The sequence below is a fragment of the Bos grunniens genome, chromosome 4, assembly GCF_055505025.1.
Source record: "Bos grunniens cultivar Pamir isolate PY7600 chromosome 4, Bosgru_T2T1.0, whole genome shotgun sequence".
Classification (NCBI taxonomy): Eukaryota; Metazoa; Chordata; class Mammalia; order Artiodactyla; family Bovidae; genus Bos; species Bos grunniens.
In genome coordinates, this window is record NC_141168.1 from 424,028 (window position 1) to 437,306 (window position 13,279).

General features: G+C 42.8%; 1 long non-coding RNA gene across 1 annotated transcript; it reads left to right on the forward strand.

The window, feature by feature from the left end:
- The first annotated feature begins 4,473 nt into the window (after nt 1-4,473).
- Nucleotides 4,474-13,093, forward strand: LOC147373350 (uncharacterized). The gene is made up of 2 exons (XR_015163043.1): nt 4,474-4,665; nt 11,834-13,093. It is a non-coding gene; the product is annotated as an uncharacterized LOC147373350 (long non-coding RNA).
- The last annotated feature ends 186 nt before the right edge of the window (nt 13,094-13,279 follow it).

Consider the following 13,279-nt stretch of genomic DNA (forward strand, 5'->3'; position numbering starts at 1 on the left):
TGCTTTTTGCATGTGTATATCAGGTCTTCCCAACACAATTTGTTGAAAGAACATTCCCAACTGAATGGTCTTGGCACTGTAGTTGAACAGCTCATGATTCAAAAAGAGTAATTTCCCCCATCCTCCTGTGTTGCTATGTCACACAGTTTTAGATTAACTAACGCTGCTCAAGACCTTATTAGCTAGTTATAGTTAGGGTGTGGGGGTTCACTGTGGGGAATCCAAAGAAAATTGCTATATCTACATATCTATATTTATATCCTCATTTCCTGTGTTGTTAGACTCTTCTGAACGTTTCTTATTATGTTGTATATTTTCATCAAGTTCTCACATTCAAATTTCCTGCCTTCAAAAATTGATCCATTTTTCCAGTTTAAAGTTCAACTGGACAACCTAAGTGAAAATTGACTCTAAAGTTCCTACCCCATATTTTCAGTCTTTTGGTATCAGGAAACTCCTTGCAAACAGAAGTAAAATTAGATATCATATTTGTTTACAAACAAATTATTTGATGGAACACAGCTGTGGCAGGAAGTTGAACTGCTAACATTTTGTGTAATTTTAATTCTATTAATTCATTCTGCATATGTCTATCAAACATGTGGTGCATGCTGGAAATGTTCTGAGGATAGAGTAGTGAAAGAAAACAGACAAGTTTGTGCTTTCAGGGAGATAATATTCCAGTGGGAGCCAATGTTTAATAAAAGAAGAAAGTCCCACTCTTTTGCAAGAGGAAAACTCGACACTTTTGAGAAAATAAACGTTTAATTTTGGCCAACCTTGCCAAGGATTTCAGTTTATGCTCATGTATTTCAGTGGACTGACTATTCAACAAGTCTTTCTAACCTCTTGAACATGCTCTTACGACAGCTACTATGAAATTAATTAACAAACGGAAAAAGCCAATTTTGTGACTGCTGAACATAAAATATTCAATCCCCTGAGTCTTACTAGACAAAATGTGATTGAGCCACCTGTCAAGGCAAGAGTTGTTGTGATGTTGCTTTCAACTTATTTGACAACTTTTTTAAAAGCTCAAGGCTTTCCTCGTAGCTCAGATGGTAAAGAATCTGCCTGCAGTGCAGGAGACCCGGCTTCAGTTCCTGGGTCAGAAAGATCCCGTGAAGAAGGAAATGGCAACCCACTCCAGTATCCTTGCCTGAAAAGTCCCATGGACAAAGGAGCCTGGTGGGCTGCAGTCCATAGGGTCGCAAAGAGTCAGGCACAACTGAGCGACTGACTTGCAACACTTGCACTTTCAGGTCAGTTCAGTCACTCAGTCGTGTCCGACTCTTTGCAACCCCATGAATCGCAGCACGCCAGGCCTCCCTGTCCATCACCAACTCCCAGAGTTCACCCAGACTCATGTCCATCGAGTCAGTGATGCCATCCAGCCATCTCATCCTCTGTGTTCCCTTCTCCTCCTGCCCCCAATCCCTCCCAGCATCAGAGTCTTTGCCAATGAGTCAACTCTTCGCATGAGGTGGCCAAAGTACTGGAGTTTCAGCTTTAGCATCATTCCTTCCAAAGAACACCCAGGACTGATCTCCTTTAGAATGGACTGGTTGGATCTCCTTGCACTTTAAGAGCTCAAAAATTCAAAACCTTTTCACCAAATCGTTCAAGAGAATTGCCCTTTCAAGAAGGTGTACCTGCCTTAATGCACAGCCCCTGTACATCATTGCTTGCCCCTGGCCCCTACACAACGGCAAACATATAGAGAGAAAACAGTAACCTTTGGAGTCAGGCCAGGGTCAGGCCAACCCTGAATCCCAGGGTTCTATTTATTCTGCCCCTGATGTGGGGATGATGATGTCCACCTCTTATAGTTATTGTAGGAGTTCAGTGGGACAGACAGTGCAAGAAAAGTGTCTGGCACGGTGTCTTGCACACGGTGTCTTGCACACGGTGTCTGGCACATGGTGTCTGGCACACGGTAAGGGCTCAGTAAATATTACCATCGCTTTTGTATTGTTACTCAACAATGGTCATTACTCTTCTTCATATAAACAATGGGATAAGTCATGGGAATGCTAATTTCTCTATGAAGTGGGATTTTCTAAGAAGGTCTCTTTGAGAGCTTATGCAATTAAAGACGGTAGCAGAAAAGCTGAAAGAGAAATTTCCTCTCCTCTGACACTTCCAAGTAGGTGTTGAAAAATTTGGTTCTACTCTTAACTCCATATTTTTTTCAATCAGTGTATTTCCTCATCTTTTGGCCCACCTTTTCCTTCTCCCTCCCCTCACTCAACATGTTTACACTTTGTCTCAGACAACTCTAGAACCACTTACACAGGACGTTGTGTGCTGGGATTAATTCAACACTGAGAAGTGGAGCCACAGCCGTCCCAGGGAGGAATCAGTTCACACCTGGCAGAAGCAGAATGCAGAGTCCCCACAAGCGGTGAAAGGGCTGACTCTGCTGTTTAGCAGGAGGCTGCAGGTTCCTTCAAAATAACCCTTTAAGAAGGGACACTAACAACCTCTCACGGGGATTTTGGGCTGCTCTCCACGTGTGTGGTCATCATCATGAGTTTTAGCTGCTTGATCTGCTTAAATGATTTTGTTTACAGTTTTTCTCTATATTCCTAATCATCATTTAAGGGAAGAAAAAGTCACTTCTTTAAGGTAACTGGCTCTTGTATTACTCTCTAGGCTTAGCTTGATTGCTGGCTACGAACACAAAAGATCCCTTTCTTTAAAAAAAAAAGTTCTTAAATATACACAGTAGAAAATGTAGATACTCATGTTCCTTCATTAACTTGAATTAGAAATAATGACTGTAAGAAAAAAGTCAGTGTAGGAATTCTTTATTTTAAAAGTTAAGAGATGTTTCCAGGAGACATCTCACTATTGACCTCGTATTTTAGTGAGAGGAATTCATTCAACCCCGTAACATTCAACTTCAATTATTAGAAACCACAGTAGGCTAGACCAGGAATTTAAAACCAGGGTCCTACTCCCATGCAGTGCCTCAGTGGCGAGTCTTTGGTTGGTTCTAGTAATTTGTTTCTGCTCTTCTTCTGAAAGATGGAAATGGGAGTTCCCTTGTGGCTCAGCTGAAAGGTGGAAATAGAGCTTCAGCCACTTCACAGGTTTGCTAGGGGTCAAATCATACAATGCAGACTTCTCAAAGGAGTAAGAGAGAATGTTTGGGGGAAAATGAGTTGCTTTGTCTCCTGCTTTGATTTGTTTTTAGTTATGTTGTTAGTTTGGAAATGTAAAACATCATTAAGAAAGTTCATAAATTGTGGCATTTGTCAAAGTGGCACATTGTTTTATAAGTTTGAGAAATACAGTCAGGATTTGTGTTTTGTGTAAATGTTCTTTTGCTAAAGCACATAAAAATTCTCTTTAGTGAATAAAACTATTTCTCAAAAATAAAGTACAATTCAAATATGTTATACTTTTAAAACTAAGGCAGAGAAGCAATCAGTTAAACTATTTAAGATTTTGGTTGGACTGCAAAAGCTTTCTGGGTTCCCTGAGTTAAAACAAGAACTCCTTCAAACTCCTGCTGACTTGGATTACAGGGGTAACTTTACCATATTGTGCTGTAACCTGGGTGCTTGGGTGATCTGGGGAGTGAAGGGTGATTGCCCTGTGAGTAAATACAAGGTCAGAGGGCTCATCACGTGGGGTGGGGGGGCACGTGTGTGACCGAGAGCCTAAGAACAGACGAGCACTCCAGGAGCAGTTGCTGCAGTCAGTTCCCCACTTCCAGACCTCCGCTCCTGTCCCCTCAGACCGAAGCAATCTCCTCGCTTATTTTTATTGGATATCCATGGTTATTCGTCCCAGCCCTGTGCCTCTTCAGGAAAGACTGAGTTGAAAGGGAACCCGAGAAGCTGTGAAAGGCCCTCTCCCCACTTCGCCTTGCCTGCCCATGACAGAGCCTTCCGCCTGGCCTTTGTGCCCAGCTCCTCACCCAAGAAACGCTGCTGTATTCCAGGAACCGAGCTGGCCTCTGGGAACATGATTCTGAGCAAAGCAAACAAAGTTTACAATTTAGCAGGGAAATGCAATCTACTGAAAAGATGATTTTAAATAGAATGTGATGTAGATCTGTTAAAACAGAGAGAGTCTCTTTCCTCGTTGAGCGTGCTGTCAGTTCCACTACTGTTCAGATCTGCCACTTCCCGTCCACTCCACGCATAGCCCAAGCTCCACCTTCTGCTCACACCCACACTCACTGGCAACTGAGAACAGCACAAAATTTTCAAGGGCATAAACAGTTGCTTAACTCATAAGTGTTTTCCAAGGTTACTTAAAAATCACATCCATAAGTGATAATGTGAAACCAGATTCTCTGCCAAATTACCAGTTCCTCAGTCACAGCCTGGACTCCGTCAAACTTGCTTTATTTATTAATCACTTAACATCTGGAAGGACTTGATAGTCCCACTGAGCTTGGACGCAGCCCACGCGGAATCATCTGACTTCTCTTAATTCCCCTGCGCAGTGTCTTGAGATGGTATTATCTCGTTCATGTCGGTGGTGCCTCATGAGTGCTGCTGATATTTCAATCTATCCTGCTTCCTTTATCATCATCAGAGAGTGGTGAAGTCATGGGAAGGGTGACATGATGATTCAGCTCAGACCAGTGCTTGCGCAGGACGAATCCTGCAGCTTCTCCACAGTGGGACCCGCTAGTGTGTTTCCCAGGTAAGTGACCTTGCCACCTTCTAGCACTTGTTCCAATTAAGAATCCACAATTATTTTTTAAACCCCAATTCTTCATATTGGTCTATTGATTTGTACGCACCACAGACAGCAGCTCTCTGGAGAAAGGTGTGCTTGTTCAAGATGAAATGAGACAGGTCCACCCAGGACAAGACAGAGTAGGAAGCCCAGCCTCCCTCGGGGCCATCAGCTCCTCAAGAGCTGCTTCTTGTCATCAGGGTGTCGGCAGCTTAGGACCTAAAGACTTGCAGTATCTGCAAATGTTTAAGATCCAAAAGAATGAGGCCAGAAAGGATAGAACTTCAGACACCATGTCAGATGGTGCACTTGGTGAGAACTCTTACATCTGCAGAAAGTGCTCAGACATCAAGTGGATGGTTATTCTCACTGTGCAAACAGCAAGTAAAATTGTTTATGGAGCCTCCACAGGACTTGTGGAATCAGCCAAATGCACAGGCACATCACTCAACCAAATGAATGTTAAAATGTACCCATGTTCCTGCCCCTGTCCATCAGTAGAACACTGAAGTGGTGAGACTATATGCCTTCAAACCAACAGTGAGTAGGATAGCATTCTACTGCCAGAGTAGAAATCACAAATGCACTCTGATGGATTGAACTGTGACTCCAAACTGCCGCCTCCTCTAAATGCACGCTCTCTGCCAGGGCCTTTGCAGCTCCTTATGCTAAAAGCAGGTGTACTTTATCCACATTGGCGCTGGGCTTGGCCAGTGCCTCCTGCTGGCCAGTAGGACTGCAGCAGAGATGACGGTTCCAGAGGCTTGATGCGCGGCTTGTCCTCCACTCTTCGGTCATCACCAGCCAGCTCACTGCAGATCGAGAGACAGCTAGAGCAGAGCCGGACCCACCTGTATCTCAGAACCCACTGAACAGCCAAGATCTATTGACTTTTAGTCAATAATATGCTGCAGGAAGTGAGTGCTTCTGTTTCAAACACCAGCTGCTAACTGACAAAAGGCATATAAGTTATCTGCTTTTCTCCATAGTTTGCCCAGTTACTGAATATTGTTTTCTAAATTTGCTGCAATTGTGTCAATAAATAAGACGGTTCTGTGAATTTAAGTGACTTGAAACTGAGACAGTCACTGAAAAACAGTAGAGTTTTCCTTGTGCTGCTCCCGAGGGCCCTGCTGTATTCCAAAACACAGCCTTTGAACATGTGTGCAACTCCAGAAGTTTTTACTATTTCCATATTTATACTATTTTCTCAGATTCGATAGCCATGGTCATAAATTATTTTCACTGTTTTTAAGTCCAAAACATGTACCCATTCTTTAACTTTGATTCCAAGAGGTATTTTTAGTGCTCACTTAAGAGGCAGAGGAACAGGTGGAGGCGGTCTTTCAGAGAAAGACTAGAACCCTAATAAGGATTTTCAAAAACACCTCAGGCTTACACTCAACATCTTATAGAACTTACTGCCTCTCTTAACACCAACAACAGTTAAATGCAATTTCTAAGAGCTACAGATATAATTGCAATAAAAATATGAGCTATCTAGGAATAAATCTAACAAATTATGTGTAAAATTCTTATGGAAAAAATGATATAATTTAATCAAAATTCATTAAAAGGACCCCAAAATGCATTATGTTCATGGATAGGAAGGCAAAATCATTAACTTTTCCATAAAAATAAATTATAAATTTAATTCAATACCAATCACAATCCTGAGAGGGTTTTTTCTTTTTGGTGGTCTTTAGTAAATCAGTTCTAAAATGTATATGAAGGAACAGAAGACCCAGTGTAGTCAAGACAAATGCCTCCGAAGGCTAAAAATGTCACCACATGCAAGAGCATCACACAGAACCATAGAGAACACTCAGTGTGTACATTCCCTGGTCTTGAAAAGTCAGCATTAAATCAGTTCAGTTCAGTTCAGTTGCTCAGTCATGTCCGACTCTTTGCGACCCCATGAATCGCAGCACACCAGGCCTCCCTGTCCATCACCAACTCCTGGAGTTCACTGAGACTCACTTCCATTGAGTCAGTGATGCCATCCAGCCATCTCATCCTCTGTCGTCCCCTTCTCCTCCTGCCCCCAATCCCTCCCAGCATCAGAGTCTTTTCCAATGAGTCAACTCTTCGCATGAGGTGGCCAAAGTACTGGAGTTTCAGCTTTAGCATCATTCCTTCCAAAGAAATCCCAGGGCTGATCTCCTTCAGAATGGACTGGTTGGATCTCCTTGCAGTCCAAGGTACTCTCAGGAGTCTTCTCCAACACTACAGTTCAAAAGGATCAATTCTTCAGAGCTCAGCCTTCTTCACAGTCCAGCTGTCACATCCATACATGACCACTGGAGAAACTATAGCCTTGACTAGACGGACCTTTGTTGGCAAAGTAATGTCTCTGCTTTTCAATATGCTATCTAGGTTGGTCATAACTTTTTTTCCAAAGAGTAAGCGTCTTTTAATTTCATGGCTGCAGTCACCATCTGCTGTGATTTTGGGGCCCAAAAAAAATAAAGTCTGACACTGTTTCCACTGTTTCCCCATCTATTTACCATGAAGTGATGGGACCAGATGCCATGATCTTAGTTTTCTGAATGTTGAGTTTTAAGCCAACTTTTTCACTCTCTACTTTCACTTTTATCAAGAGGCTTTTTAGTTCCTCTTCACTTTCTGCCATAAGGGTGGTGTCATCTGCGTATCTGAGATTATTGGTATTTCTCCCGGCAATCATGATTCCAGCTTGTGTTTCTTCCAGTCCAGCGTTTCTCATGATGTACTCTGCATATAAGTTAAATAAGCAGGGTGACAATATACAGCCTTGACATACTCCTTTTCCTATTTGGAACCAGTCTCTTGTTCCATGTCCAGTTCTAACTGTTACTTCCTGACCTGCGTACAAATTTCTCAAGAGGCAGGTCAGGTGGTCTGGTATTTCCATCTCTTTCAGAATTTTCCACAGTTTATTGTGATCCACACAGTCAAAGGCTTTGGCATAGTCAATAAAGCAGAAATAGATGTTTTTCTGGAACTCTCTTGCTTTTTCCATGATCCAGCGGATGTTGGCAATTTGGTTTCTGGTTCCTCTGCCTTTTCTAAAACCAGCTTGAACATCTGGAGGTTCACGGTTCACGTATTGCTGAAGCCTGGCTTGGAGAATTTGGAGCATTACTTTACTAGTGTGTGAGATGAGTGCAATAATTTGATCCAAATACCATCAGCAACTTAATCCACCCCCAGCATGACTAGAAGCAGGAAACCCCATGTGTTACGGCCTTCATTCTGTTTGCACTTACCTACGGGGTAGCTGGGGCTCAGAGGACAGCTATCATTACAAATATGAAGGCCCAGCACATGGAAGAAGCCCACCCACAGAACCTGGGGCGAGGAAGGACTTTCTAATATCAGACTTCACAACAGCCGAGGTGCAGCCTGTGCATAAGAAGGCTGCCTGCCACAGACAACCTCTCATCCCCTCTCCATCCACTCACTAAACAACCCATTCAACAGCTGCCCACTGAGCGCCGTCTGCACTGTTGTAGGCCACAGAGATACGCTACGGAGCAGAAGAGCTGTGATCTGCACACACGCAGCTCATGGTCTAGACAGCAGGAGAGACACAGACACTGGTCATGTTTTGTCATTTTGTGCGAATGTAGTTACATATGCACATATTTGTATATACACACGCACATAGCTCTATGTATTATTTTACATGTGTGTGTGTTATTGCTGTTCAGTCTCTAGGTCGTGTCTGACTCTGTGGCCCCATGAGCTGCAGCACTCAGTTCTGGCTTCCCTGTCCTTCACCATCTCCTGGAGCTTGCTCAGACTCATATCCACTGAATCAGTGATGCCATCCAACCATCTCATCCTCTGTTGTCCTCTTCTCCTCCTGCCCTCAGTCTTTCCCAGACTTACGGAATTTATAATGTGAAATGTGCTACATAGTTTAATTACATATGTACTTAAATGATTAGAGGTATAATTTCAGGACGTGCATCAGCAGTGTGTGTGTTTGGAGAAGGGCCCGAGGATGGTTTTCTAAATAGCCAATGCTCTCACCATGTCCTCACCTGCAGTGGGCACGTCAGAAGTCCTTAGACAGAAGCCAGCTCACTAGGAAACAGATGCAGAGTGATCCCACAAGCAAGAAATGAGGACTCGGGGACCTTGGCTCCCCCAGAGTCACCCTTGGCTGCTGGTGGGCACCTAAATCCACCCTCCAGGATGCCTCAGGCCCTGGGCATGAAGGCAGGAGAAAGCAGAGCTGATGGGAAGATAGGTTCAGCAAGTGGAAAGTTTATGGTCATAAAAAAGCAATTTTGGAAAATTCTCTGGCAGTCCAGTGGTTAGGACTTGGGACTTTCACCCCGGTCACCTGGGATCGATCCCTGGTCAAGAAATTCAGATCCCATAAGCCACGTGGCACTGACAAAAAGAAACAAAGCAGTTTTTCCTCATCGAGGGAGATATCGCCATTGTACTGTTTGAGACTTTATAAAATATAGCATTCATCTGTTATTTGTATGCTTATAATGAAATAATCGATGAAATAAAGATACTACTATTGTGGGTGAATCTGCTATTTGCACATACACATGTGTCAGAGGAGCCCGGTGGGCTGACAAGAGTCAGACACAACTGAAGTGACTTAGAACGCAGGCACACGCAACATAAATAACCACATGCTCAGATAGTCGTGTCCGACCCTTTGCCACCCCATGGAATGTAGCCCACCAGGCTCCTCTGTCCATGGGATTCTCCAGGCAAGAATGCTGGAGTGAGTTGCCATGTCCTTCTCCAGGGGATCTGCTCTACCCAGGGATTGAACCTGGGTCTCAGGCATTGTAGGCAGATTCTTTACCAACTGAGCCACCAGGGAAGATAATATTCATAAAGCATCAAAAATATTTATAAATAATACTTAGAGAAAATATTTTTTCAGTTCAGAGTTTCCTAGAATAACAATGCATTCCCTAGTGAATATGAAAATGCTGCTGCTGCTGCTAAGTTGCTTCAGTCGTGTCCGACTCTGTGTGACCCCATAGACGGCAGCCCACTAGGCTCTTCTGTCCCTGGGATTCTCCAGGCAAGAACACTGGAGTGGGTTGCCATTTCCTTCTCCAATGCATGAAAGTGAAAAGTGAAAGTGAAATCGCTCAGTCGTGCCCGACTCTTAGTGACCCCATGGACTGCAGCCTACCAGGCTCCTTCGTCCATGGGATTTTCCAGGCAAGAGTACTGGAGTGGGTTACCGTTGCCTTCTCCGAATGAAAATGCTAGGTTACTAGAATTTTTGTTACTAATTATTTACAAATCATAATCCATCATGTATTTCAAAATTTAATTTCTAATTCTCTATTTACCTTAATGCTTATTTCAATACCGGAGAGGAATTTCCAAATTAGAAAAAGTCCCTAAAACTAAGCCCTTCAAGGCTTTTCTTTTGATTGGTTTGAATATGACTTTCAGGTTGAAAATACCTGCTTCCTGGACTACCTACCATTTGCGGTCCCAGTGAAATGTCAATCAGACTGGATCTTGCTTTGGATTTGAAGCTTTTGGTCTGAGTATGGAAGATCTTAGGGCTGAAAGACATACTCTTCACAATTTAACAGAATTACACAATTTAACACTGCAAAGATCACTGTTTAAAAACAAAACTTGAGAAACATTTTTGGTTATGTCAGAGTATTAACCACATTTATAATCTTCAAAAAGCTTCAAAAATACTGAGTGGAAGCAGAACATGAGTCATATAATTTACCAGGTAGGCTCACAGTTGAGCATAATGTGCTAATAGTAGGGGAAAAGGGGAGACACACATTCAGAATTTTTAAAAATTTGCTCGACAGTGTTTGGTGTTGTTCACACCTGAAACCTCAGAGGAATCAAAGCTGTTGCCAGCACTGCAGTCCCTCAGGGTATCACTTCCTCACTGTGTATCTGAAAGAAACGTCGGAAGCTGGCAAGGATCCCTGCAGAGATATTAAAGAGAAACACAGGTGGAGACCAAGGTGGGCGGGGAAGACCCTCTCCTCTGCCCAGAGACAGCCACTGAGACTCCGCCTCCGGGGGCAGGCGACCTCCTTTCCTCTGGGCTGACGTCTGCCAAGGCAGATTGAGGCTCCTCAGAGTTTTCCTTCAGGAAGTGCCAGCGGTCACCCCCTGTGGGATCAGTGAGAACAAACAGTCCTGCCGTGAGTGTATTTGCCATTTCCTTCTTCCCCATGTGCTTAGACCTCCAGTGAGCTTGGTTGGATTATCAAAATGAAAGATCTTGGAAATTAGTTTAGTTTTGGACATGAGTGATTTCTCTGAAAGAGCATTCCTGCTAAATTGGCTAGTTAAGGAGTATATTACATTCACTTTTCCTAGGCCGCTGGGCATGCCTAAACAACATAAAATAGCAGAACTTTTAATGGGAAAGAACACTATATAACTCTCCTGTGGAGGCCAAGTTCTATCCAAATACTTGGGAAGAGTCAATCAGTGCAAGTGAATTTACGCCTCATCAGATGCCTGTGGACAGTCCTGGATGGGCTGCATGTCACCATGGTAATAGGATGCTGCACATCTGATTTGTAAGAGAGCTCATCTACTCTCTCTCATGAAACAGTAAACACACCTGAAAAGTTAATTCAGGACAGAACTGACAAAGACTTACACAATTCTTATTGTTTTGCAAGTTAAGCTCCTAAGAATTATAAATTATATTTATATTAAAATAGAATTAGTGAGCATTTAGTAACAGACAACTTTTCATGAAATTACGTGAGATCTCTTCTTTAATGTCTTATAGCCCTTCTGGCACAATGGCTTAAAGATTCTTCTAAAACCATTCAGAAATGCTTTTAGTCTGGGTGCCAAAAACTATTCACAATGTGGATAAAGCAAAATGGTCATTTTATAGACACCATGCAAATGTGAGGCAGTGTTTCTGTCCACAAGGACACTGTGATGCTTTAGATTCTTGAGGGGTCTCTGGCTAAGGGAAATCACAATTTTAACTTGGAATAACTGGGGAAGCCCCAATGTTTGTTCAGGATATTTTGAAATGAGTAAAACATTCAAATATGCAATTCAGTGATGGGATTGGTAGTTGGGGCTTTGGAAAGCTACTTTTATAACAATCTGTTTATAGTAAGTTTTATAATTATTTCTATTCAAATTATAGAATGGTGAACTTCCAGATGTTTAAGCTGGTTTTAGAAAACACAGAGGAACCAGAGATCAAATTGCCAACATCTGCTGATTCATCGAAAAAGCAAGAGAGTTCCAGAAAAACATCTATTTCTGCTTTATTGACTATGCCAAAGCCTTTGACTGTGTGGATCACAACAAACTGGAAAATTCTGAAGAGATGGGAATACCAGACCACCTGACCTGCCTGTTGAGAAATCTATATGCAGGTCAGGAAGGAACAGTTGGAACTGGACATGGAACAACAGACTGGTTCCACGTAGGAAAAGGAGTACGTCGAGGCTGTATACTGTCACCCTGCTTATTTAACTTACATGCAGAGTACATCATGAGAAATGCTGGGCTGGAGGAAGCACAAGCTGGAATCAAGATTGCCGGGAGAAATACCAATAACCTCAGATATGCAGATGACACCACCCTTATGGCAGAAAGGGAAGAAGAACTAAAGAGCCTCTTGATGAAAGTGAAAGAGGAGAGTGAAAAAGTTGGCTTAAAGCTCAACATTCAGAAAACTAAGATCATGGCATCTGGTCCCATCACTTCATGGCAAATAGATGGGGAAACAGTGTCAGACTTTATTTTGGGGGTCTCCAAAATCACTACAGATGGTGACTGCAGCCATAAAATTAAAAGATGCTTACTTCTTGGAAGGAAAGTTATGACCAACCTAGACAGAATATTAAAAAGCAGAGACATTACTTTGCCAACAAAGGTCCATCTAGTCTTTCCAGTATTCATGTACGGATGTGAGAGTTGGACTCTAAAGAAAGCTGAGTGCCGAAGAATTGATGCTTTTGAACTGTGATATTGGAGAAAACTCTCGAGAGTCCCTTGGACGGCAAGGAGATCCAACCAGTCCATCCTGAAAGAAATCAGTCCTGAATATTCATTGGAAGGACCGATGCTGAAGCTGAAACTCCAATACTTTGGCCACCTGATGTGAAGAACTGATTCATTAGAAAAGACCCTGATTCTGGAAAAGATTGAAGGTGGGAGGAGAAGGGGATAACAGGGAATGAGATGGTTGGATGGCATCACCAACTCAGTGGACATGAGTTTGGGTAAACTCCAGGAGTCGGTGATGGACAGGGAATCCTGGCCTGCTGCAGTCTGTGGGGTGGCAAAGAGTTGGACACGACTGAGTGACTGAACTGAACTGATGCAAATTATTTTTAAATAATGAAGAACATTAAGTTCATTGTGTAGCAATAATAAAATGACTGCTAAGATTCCATATATACAAATTATTTTAAAAGAAAACAAATCAGACACCATGGTGTCAGATATTCCTGGATAGAATAAAGACTACCTCTGGGTGACTCCAGTTCCACAATGGGGGGTTGGAATGGACTGCATTTTATGACAGAGCATCTGTTTAAACTGCGTTGGACAAGTTATCTTTTTCCATCACACAAGCAGG